Consider the following 11,253-nt stretch of genomic DNA (forward strand, 5'->3'; position numbering starts at 1 on the left):
AAGACACATTATTAGACTAGATTTTAAAGTGTATCAGTTATATTTTAGTTACAAGGAAAAGAGCCAAATTATAATGGTATATAGAAGTTGATGCAAAAATTATGAAGTCCTGATACATAAAGTAAAAAAAAGGGTTAGAAGAGATTTTTTTAAAAAGTCGTAATGGAAAATAATGTATTTCTCTTAGTGACATATACAACAAGCAGCAAAACAAGCTTTAAATCAAAAGTTGATAAAATTTTCTCTGATTGACATATGTATATAATACCTCACCCAAGAACTTCAAAGATTATGTTTTTGTTTTTTATTTTTAGAGTAACACAATATATTTTAAAAACTGACTAGTGTACTGTATGTCTCATTGAATGGGCCGTAGAGAATGTCTATACTAATGTTAAGTGATGGAAATAAAACTGAGCAGGTTCTCTGACTAAAACAGGATTAAAGAAAAAATCAACAACATCAATAATATTTAAAAATTTTATTATGTTTTTGATAAGTACATCCACTCTAACCTTGGGATTAAAAAACCTAAATAACAATTGAATTATATTTGAAACTTAATAATAATTAAAACAGTGACTGAACTATGAACTTATTATAACCTGTACTTTGAGGAAAATTTATAGTTTAAATGTACATATTTTAAAAAGTATGAAAATCTATGTAAACATATAAAACCTGGTTTTATTCAGTTATGTATTCTCAAAACCTCACTGTCTGGCATGTGGTTTATTGATTAGTACTAAAGAATGAGTGAGTGAATGAACAAAATGACTTTGGGTCAGAAGCGTTTCTTTATATTTGAAGAACCTATAATGAATCCTAAAAAATTATTTTCAATAATTTTTACATAAATAACATCTACAAATGACTTTAATGCTTCTGTGTTGTTTCATTATTTGTAACCTAAAAAGGTAGTTTTAAGCATGTTTCCTTCTAATTTTCAATTTCAATGACTATTTCTTTTTTTTTTTTTTTTTTTTCATTTTTCTGAAGCTGGAAACAGGGAGAGACAGTCAGACAGACTCCCGCATGCGCCCGACCGGGATCCACCTGGCACGCCCACCAGGGGCGACACTCTGCCCACGAGGGGGCGATGCTCTGCCCATCCTGGGCGTCGCCATGTTGCGACCAGAGCCACTCTAGCGCCTGGGGCAGAGGCCACAGAGCCATCCTCAGTGCCCGGGCCATCTTTGCTCTAATGGAGCCTTGGCTGTGGGAGGGGAAGAGAGAGACAGAGAGGAAAGCGCGGCAGAGGGGTGGAGAAGCAAATGGGCGCTTCTCCTGTGTGCCCTGGCCGGGAATCGAACCCGGGTCCTCCGCACGCTAGGCCGACACTCTACCGCTGAGCCAACCGGCCAGGGCAATGACTATTTCTTTAATTAGATCTGATATAAGCTATTTCTGTGTATAATCTGTAAAATAAAAATGTATTATTTATATGTATATGACATTTAACTCTGAGAAATGGTAAGGACCCAGAAATATGTATTTTTAACAGGAATCAAAATTTCAGATATAGTTCTATAACCATTATTTTAGAAACTTCAAATGTTACTTTTAATGTTCAGATTATTTACCATCATATCTAGGTCCTATAAACAGATTAATCAAAATTGATTTTTTGGCATTCCACCAACTCCTTTCTCTGTTATCTCTTCCATTTGGAGGTGTATTTTCTCTCTCATTACCCAAGTAAACCTCACGTATGTTCCCAAGAGGGCATGTTTTCACACTTAGTACTTCATGTTCTATTACCTTTATTTAAATTCCTAACATACTATTAGGCATGAGAAAGAAGTTAATTGGATTACAATATTACTTACTTATTGGATGCTCTGCCTTATTCTACCAATGTGTGAATCTAACATGAATAACAACTCAAATGGGGTTTGAAATTATCTAGCCATAGATATAAAGAGCTTGAGGCATAGAAAATGTTTTGAAAAATATAAGAACACATCTTCCCTTAGATCTTTTAAATTGGCTTGATCTTTATTGAGTTTTGCTGCCTATTTGGTTCAGGCAATTTTTTTTTCTTCAAGAGGGAAAGAAAAGTCTCTGGCTCTTCTTCCTACGCTAAACCCTCTCTGATCCTTCTAGATAGATTGTGAGAGGAAACACAAATATCTGAGAAGTGGGCCACAAGGAAAGCACACAAAAAAGTCTGGTTTCATCTCTCCTCTTCACATCATTTGTTGAGTGTTTAGTACTTTATCTTGTGACTTTTGACTGGCATTTAATATTGAAGAAGGGTAGACTTGATTTTCACTTCCATTGTGCATTTAATAACTCTGCTTACACAGAATTTTTCATTTAAAGTATAAAATGTGTAGTAGTGAGGGTGTGTTTCTTGTCCAGGTGTTATAGAAACATGCTCTATTCTAAATGAAATATATCTTTAAATAAACAGATGAAATAATAACCCCTAAATCACATTTTTATAAAGTAGTTTGTATTATTTTATGTCATCCACAAAATCTTATAGCTGATTATAAACACTGTTTGCAAGTGACTGGAAATGTTATATGAAGAATACAAAAGTCTGTCAAAATCCTCTCCTAAATTTGCAATAAATTTCTCATTAGGTCATTTATTCCACAAGATATTTTCATATCTCATGCAATGTGAATGTGCCATAATTTATCCTCTGAAGTAACTCTCAGTTTGGTGGCAGAATGCAATACACAAATAAATAATTATAAAATAAGATATATAGTCTGATTGATACATAAAGGAGTACAAGTCTCTATCTCTCTGAGTCAAAGAAATCTTCCCAGCAGAGGTGGCACTTTAAAGACCTGTAGGAGGGAGAGGAGGACACTCTCCTGTAAGACAGAAATATAGGCAAGCACACTCATCAAATCTTCCACACATTTTCATATCCTTGTGAAATAATGACAATATAAAAATGCAGATAAGGAGAGAATGGGAGAAACGAGAATTGCTTAACACTGGGAAATAGGAAAAATAGCAATCTCCTAGAAATATTGTCCCACTTTTCCATGACACAGAGTAGGAAAAATGTCTCAGGATGGCTTACAGGCAAGTGAGAAGCAACTACCTCTACAGAATTATGAATGGAAAAAAAATACTCAACTTAGATGCCCCAGATGCAGAGATGATACGGTTGTTAGCTACCCTTTTCTCTCTACCAGTGGATAGCTACAGACACTCCTGAAGAACAGAAAAAGTGTGAACTTATAATGACTGTATTCTTTTTTAAATTCTCATTGCTAATAAAAAGCTGACCAATAAATATTTATTTTGAGTTTTTAAATTGGCTTATGACTGTCCAGCTTGAAACCAAAAAGATAGAGTTTTGCTTCCATTTAGTTTACAATAGATACATAAACTCTAAGCTTGTCAGAGGCTCTAATAGTGATCATTTTTTTTCCCTGGGTTTATTCCAGCCAGTTTATTTGCAGGTGCAAAATCCAACACTGTGAATCCCAGTTGTCACCAAACAACTTGCAAAACTGCTTCATTGAAGCTTTGTATGTCAGTTGCCATATTCTTGTCTGACAGTATGGGAAAAAGATATGCCTAAAAAGTGTCCTAATAGTATTCAAGTGTACTAGTGAAAAAGGGACAGAAGACAAAAGCACACAATTACTTTGTTAACATTTCAAAGGGTCATTTGTAAATAACTGGCCTCTTTAAAGTAGGCTATCCTTTTCTCAGCCAACCTAAGTGAAATTAAACAGCAAAATCACTGGACCAAGAAGTCCATTAGTGAGCTAGAAGTATGCAGGCTGTTTTCTGTATTAGAAAGGGATTCAATTCAGATTCTGAAGTCTGTCTACCTGCTTCCAAATCTTTGCTTCACTAAGTAGTCTATATGCAATATTGAGTAAAAAATGTGACCTCTGTGTATACCCTTCTTTTTTTTTCTTTTTTTTTTAATTCATTTTTAGAGAGGAGAGAGAGAGAGAGAGAGAGAGAAGGGGGGAGGAGCTGGAAGCATCAACTCCCATATGTGCCTTGACCAGGCAAGCCCAGGGTTTCGAACCAGCGACCTCAGCATTTCCAGGTCGACGCTTTATCCACTGTGCCACCACAGGTCAGGCCAGTGTACACCCTTTAACTCATATTTGTAAAATAGGGTGAGGATCCTAATAGTGAAAGCTAGTGAGCTCTAGTTCTCATGAGAGACTGCAAGCAGCACAGCTCCCCTGACTTTCTGGGCTGTGCACCCTAATACCAGCTCCCATACATATTTGGGCTAGCAGACTTAGCCCTGGTTCTCAGGCATTTCTAGTAAGGAGCCTGGAAGACTACCTTTTGGGGTATAGGTTAGCTGGCTCAACAAGTTGACATCATCACACTGATAAAATGTTTAGTGTTATATTGGTGCCATGCCGCTATTATCCCTAAGCCATATATCTACCTGCACCAGCACGGCTAGGAAAGAAACATCAGAATTTAGAAGACTGAAGAGACTTCAGGACTGAGGAGCATTGGGGGAAGGGGTATCAGAAGCAGAAGCAGCAGCAGCGATGAAGCAAGAATAAAGTACTGAAGCATGCACCACCTTTCTCCCGCTCCTTGTGCTTTTTTTTTCACCTTGGGGATCTCACCGCCTAAATCATCTCTTATGAAGAAGGTAAGCTCCGCCAAACAGACATAATAAATTTAGCATTTTCTTTGTGTGCGACAGAGACAGAGAGAGAGACACAGAGAGACAGATAGGGACAGACAGACAGGAAGGAAGAGAGATGAGAAACATCAATTTTTCGTTGTAGCACCTTAGTTGTTCATTGATCACTTTCTCATGTGCCTTGACCAGGGCGCTAAAACAGAGTGAGTTGGCCCCTTGCTCAAGCCAGCAACCTTGGGCTCAAGCTAGTAACCTTGGGCTTTAAGTCAGCGACTTTTTGGCTCAAGCCAGTGAACATGGGGTCATGTTTATGATCCCACGCTCAAGCCGGTGACCCTGCGCTCACGATGATGAGCCTGCCCTCAAGCTGAATGAGCCCATGCTCAAGATGGCAACCTTGGGGTTTCGAACCTGGGTCCTCTGAGTTCCAGTATGACACTCTATCCTCCACCTGGTCAGGCCAAAGATAGCATTTTTGTAAATTTATTGTAAAGATTGTGTAATTTAATGCAGAGTAACTGGCAGTTCATTACCTGGTTAATAAATGATGGCTATTGTTATTATTGGTGACTTTGCTTAGAGAACATTCACAACCCCAATTAACTTTGAAGCAGTAGAAACTGGGGACTATAAAGGAAGAGAAAGGCAGGGACCAGGAAGACTCTCTGAAAAGTAACAAAATGGATCAATAAAGGGACCAATTCTAGCATGACACCAAATCTTGGACATACTTATAATTATGAGAGTGAGTACCCTTGAGTGGAGATAGAATAAATGGGAAGAGCTATCAGAAGAGGAGAATGAATCATGGAACAAAGGAATATAATAAGTATTGGTAGGTAAATAATTTTTTAAATTTATAATTATAGTTCACATTAAATAGTATATTAGTTTCCGGTGTACAGCATGGTGGTTAGACATTTATATCTTATGAATTGATCTTCCAGAAAAGTCTGGTACTTACCTGGCATCATACATAGTTATTGTAGTATTGTTGACTATATTTCCTATACAATAATTTACCTCCCGAGGAATCTTTTTAACTAATAATATGTACTTTTTAATCCCTTTACAAATTGTTGAAAAGAATGAAACTACTATACTTCAGGAATTTTCTGGAATGTTTATCCTTGTATTCTATTTAAGACTGTATCCAGGAAAACACCTGAATAGCCATCCTGACACCATAAGTGAGGCAATTATATTAATCCCTTTCAGAGGCCCACTTTTAGTCCGCCAAATAATTCAGTGAATATTTCAAAGGAAATCTGAAGATTTTAAAGCTATCATAGTTCTCATTACAAGTGAGTTCACCATCAGCTATGAATCTGTTCCTGCCATGACAATAAAGCATATATCTCTGAGGTTAGTGTAATTCTCTGTGTGAGAGATGAATCATTCAAAAGTCAGTTGTTTATTTTTAATAAAATATATGCCTAATAAAATTGTTCTCAGCCAAGATAGTCTGGCATAACATTAAGCACCCAGCATATTTTTTAATACTTTACCTATAAATTTATTCCATTTGCACCACCTAAGTGATGGCTCTCAACTGATCAACAAGCATGTTATTCAAGTTGACTGTATTTTGAAATGTGATTGGTGATGGTGAATAGTACTCTCATTAAATATATATATATATATATATATATATATATATATATATATATATATATATATGAGAGGACATAAACACAATTTCAGTTTCTGAACTGAAACAATAGGTGGATAAAAACAAAACAAAACTCAGACTCTTTTTCTGAAGTTTTTACAGAAAAGACTCTTAGTCACACTAGATTAATATTTAAAATGTTATATTTTTGAATTATGAATTATACAGATAATTTTTAGGGGGAAACAATTACTGCAGTTATAAGAAACATTTACATAAGAATTTTGATTAGGGAAAGTGAGTCCAAGAGGATGGCTAACTATGTGAGATCTAATTATTTATCTGGAAACAAATAGAATGCAAAAACAAATGGAAAAAAAAAAACATAGCATACCTCAGACAGATGATCATACTGGGAGGTACCTCAAAGAAGCCTCTGTTTGAAAATCAAAGTCAAGTTAGAAAAGCCTTTTAACTTCATCTTTCCCTTCACCTCACTTCAGTGATTAGTTTTCAGAAACCCTCCAAGGTGCATAAAACAGATTTATTCATGAAATCATAAGCACGACCGATATTTTCTAGTGCAGATTCCTTACTTGGTGTTCTGTAATTTTATTCTGAGTCCCTATCACTCAGTCACATATGCCTGATTGCTTTATAACTGCAGCTTCCCCACATTGACCATCCCTCTAGCTATTCTGTAGCCCAAAGCCACCAAAACCACAGAAGTAATCTTTCTTCTGAAGAGCAAAATTGGTTTTTCCTTCCACCTACACCAGAAATGACACTCTGAGTTCTAACTATGTGCATACTGCTTTGTTTTCAAAACTTTGTGTAGCCACTGATTCTCAGTTCTTTGTACAGAATTTATTCTCCATCTTTTGAGGTTACATGAAAAATGTGATTCTTCTGTGCTAAGCACTGTACTTAGTTTTTAATGTAGTGCCACATTTATTACTCACAATGCATAGAGATTATTATTTCCATTTCATGGTGCAGGTAATTTGACCATAGGTACCTGGTTAGTAATGAGAAACTCTTGAATCAGACCTATGTAACAAAAGTCATATTATTTTAAGTAATTTATGTGGCTAATTATTGCATGTAAGGAACTGAGACAGTGCCTGAAACACATTAAGAAATCATATATATCTGCCTGATCAGACAGTGGCACAGTAATAGAGGGTTGGACTGGGATGTAGAGGACCGAGGTTCGAAACCTCAAGGTCTCTGCCTTGAGCGCGGGCTCATCGGCTTGAGCGTAGGATAGCTAGCTTGAGTATGGGATCATAGACATGACTCCATAGGGGCTGGCTCTAGCCCAAAGGTCGCTGGCTTGAAGCCCAAGGTCACTGGCTTGAGCCCAAGGTCACTAGCTTGATAAAAGTGTCACTCACTTTGCTATAGCCCTCTGGTCAATTCACATATGTGAAAGCAATCAATGAACAACTAAAGTGGCACAACTAAGAACTGATGCTTCTCATCTCTCTCTCTTCCTGTCTGGCCCTTTCTCTGACCCTCTCTGTCTCTGTCAAAAAAAAAATCCTATACAGTGGTACCTTGAGATATGAATTTAATTCGTTCTGTAACCAAGCTCGTAAGTCAGTCAACTTGTATATCAAACTGCTGATACTGGACCCGTGCGCCAATGCGCCAACTAGTGGCAGCTTCCCAAATCAGGACTCGTATCTTGGAATTTCACTTGGATCTCAAACAAAAATACGGACCGAGTTATAGCTCATATTTTAAAAATTTGTATGTTGGTCTGTTTGTATCTGAAGGTACCACTGTATATCTTACATAGGTGGTATATAAAACTGAGACTCATGGACATAGATAAAAGTGAAATGGTTACCTGGAGGAGGACTTGGAAGGAGGAAGTAGGAGGGACAAATATAAGGTGAGTGGAAAATGATTTAACTTTGGGTGATGGGCACACAATGCAGTGAAGATTTCAAATGGTATAGAGATGTTTATCCAAAACCTATGCACCCTTATTGTTCAATGTCACCCCATTTAATTTAATTTCAAAATTAAAAAAAATTAAAAAAAGAAATCAATTAATGGCAGTTGCTATTATTCTTTTTAAAAGAACATTTATCCATGGCTGGTGGGCTCATAAGTAAAGTGTTGGCTTGGCATGTTGATGTCCTGGGTTCGATTCCTGGTCAGGGTACACAGATGAAGTACCCATCTGCTTCTCCACCCTTCTCCCTCTCCTTTCTCTCTATCTCTCTGTTCCCTTCCTGCAGCCAGGGCTCCACAGGAGCAAAGTTGGCCCAGGCACTGAGTATGGCTTCATAACCTCCACATCAAGCGCTAGAATGGCTCCTGTTGCAAAGGCGCAACAGCCCAGATGGGCAGAGCATCACCCCCTAGTGGGCATGCTGGATGGATCCAGGTTGGGTGCATGCAGGAGTCTGTCTCTCTGCCTCCCTGCTTCTTACTTCAGAAAAATACAAAAAAAGAACAACAACAAAAAAGAACATTAAAGTACAACTTACTCTGTGTTATACCCTGTAGGACAATGGTAAAATGATAAAGTATCACGGTGCTAATTAATTTGTTATGTGGAAGATAATTATTTCAAATTTTCAATGCGATATGTTTTGAATATCACTAACCAGAGCACTTTTAAAGCAAAGAGTCCTTCTATTTTTATCAATAAAACCTAGTAGCCATACTAGTTAAGAGGAATTAGAAATTCTGTAATGAATTTGTTAAGCTAAATAAATATTCAGTGAAGTTAAACCCTGCTTTAAAGGAATAACTACTGTCCTTTTCATTAATTAAATAAGACAACAGTAAAAATATTTACATTCTTTGGGTTCTATGAAATAGCTTCTCTGCTGATCCCCATCAACAGGAGACAGCCTGGCTCATTAAAGACAAAGATCTTATGGAGTTTTTGAAGATTTCCCCTAAAAAAAATTTTGTTCTTGTGTGTGTGCTTGCTCAAGCATTTGAATCAAAAAGAGGCTTTTAAATGATGTAATATGATCATGTGCATTGTTCCCTAGTTTGAACCCTGGGATTGCAGGGTTAAAAATTTTGTGATCAGGAATGCCCTTAGAAAAATTTGTGGTACTTTTAATTTTTAAGATGAAAATTATATTTAGGATAATATTTGTTTAATTTAAGAATAAGAAAAAATTTTGCAGAAAAGATAAAAATTTACATAAGGGAAAATAAATATATTTAATAATTATATCTTTAAAATTTCATGGCAAGAGACCATTAGCAAAATCAAAATGTATACTATCACTGTAATAAGTATTTACAGTATACATGACAAAGATTTAACATACTCAACATTTATTTACAAAATACAAGAAAAAACCTAACATGAAAATGCTCAAAGTATATAAGCAAAAAAGTCATAGATAAGATGATGCAAATTGCCAATAAGGACAAAAAAAAATGGTCACTATCATTAATATACAGGGAAGTGTAATATAAAGTCATGAGATACTGTTTCCTGACAGACTGGCAAAACTTTAAAGATTTGATAACATCAAATTTTGGAGTATATAGAGAATGTGAATGCGTAGACAATGTTGATGGCAAAAAGGGTGATTGACTTACCAAATAATAAATTTATACTCAATACAAAAATATATATATATATATAATTATTTTATTTAGTTATAGAAAAAATACAAGACTTCAACTAAAAAAAAATCAAAATATAACACAAATAACAGCACATAACAACTTGACCAGGCAGTGGGCAGTGGATAGAGCGTAGGATTGGGACGTGAAGGACCCAGGTCTGAAACCCCAGGGTCACCAGTTGAGCATGGGCTCATCCGATTTGAGCAAGGCTCACCAGCTTGAGCTCAATGTCATTGGCTTGAGCAAGGAGTCATTTGCTCTGCTGTAGCCCGCCCTCCACCCGCAGTCAAGGAACATATGAGAAAACAATCAATGAACAACTAAAGTACTGCAACAAAGAATTGATGCTTCTCATCTCTCTCTCTCTTCTTGTCTGTCTTCTGTCCCTCTCTTTGTCTCTCTGTCTCTGTCACACACACACAAAAATATATATGTGTGTACATATCTATAATGTGCATAACTCAAAAACAGTAAAATATTAGTATTGAAGTATAATACCTCCAATTATGCATAATGATTTTCTTCCTTATCTTATTGTTCCTTTTGTTAATATGAGAACATTATTTTTATTTTATTTATACAACCTTGAATTTTTTGTGCAAAATATTAATTTATTCTAATTATTTATGCTTTTTCCTGTTACTTTTTATGATTTATCGTTCCTGATGGTGTGTTTAGCACATTCCAAATTAGTCATGCTGGATATTTTATTAGAGAACAGATTTTTCTCTCTTCAGATCATTAGTAAGTTCATTTCCAAAACAGTGCTCCCTGGGATATCCATTAGCACCTTTACTCTATGAAAGTTAAATTATAATGAATAAAATTCCAAACAAAAACCTTCTTATATTTTTACTCAGACCAATAATGAAAACAAAAAACCTGGAGGATTCTATCTGTTCATCTCATTTAACATAAATGAATGCAAAGATAATATATATCTATATATATATCAACACTTTTATATATGTATATATTGATATATACATATATTAACAATTTTAAAAGAGGAAAAGTCAGATAGGTATACTGAAGTTATATAAAGTAGTCCCTAAACACTTAAACCTTATTTGTTAAACTAATCTAGAATTTATTCTGTTAGGTCAATTTCTTTATAATGGAATATTTAATATTTATGCTTCTTTTTTGATAATCAAGAACAACACTACTATTTCAGAAAAAAAAATTTAAAAATTTAATATTATGGTTGACAATATTATATTAGTTTCAAAATGTATAGCATAGAAGTTAAAGATACAGAGAGGTTAAAAATACAGGATACAATACATCTTGTAACCATCTGACTATGTTCCCTAAGCTGAACTTTACATCTTCATGACTGTTTTGATGTTCTGTGATCCATACTTGCTTACAGAGAAACATATAACCCAAGTATGAGTAACTTTGGAATTTTTTTGTAAAA

The sequence above is a fragment of the Saccopteryx leptura genome, chromosome 9, assembly GCF_036850995.1.
Source record: "Saccopteryx leptura isolate mSacLep1 chromosome 9, mSacLep1_pri_phased_curated, whole genome shotgun sequence".
Lineage (NCBI taxonomy): Eukaryota > Metazoa > Chordata > Mammalia > Chiroptera > Emballonuridae > Saccopteryx > Saccopteryx leptura.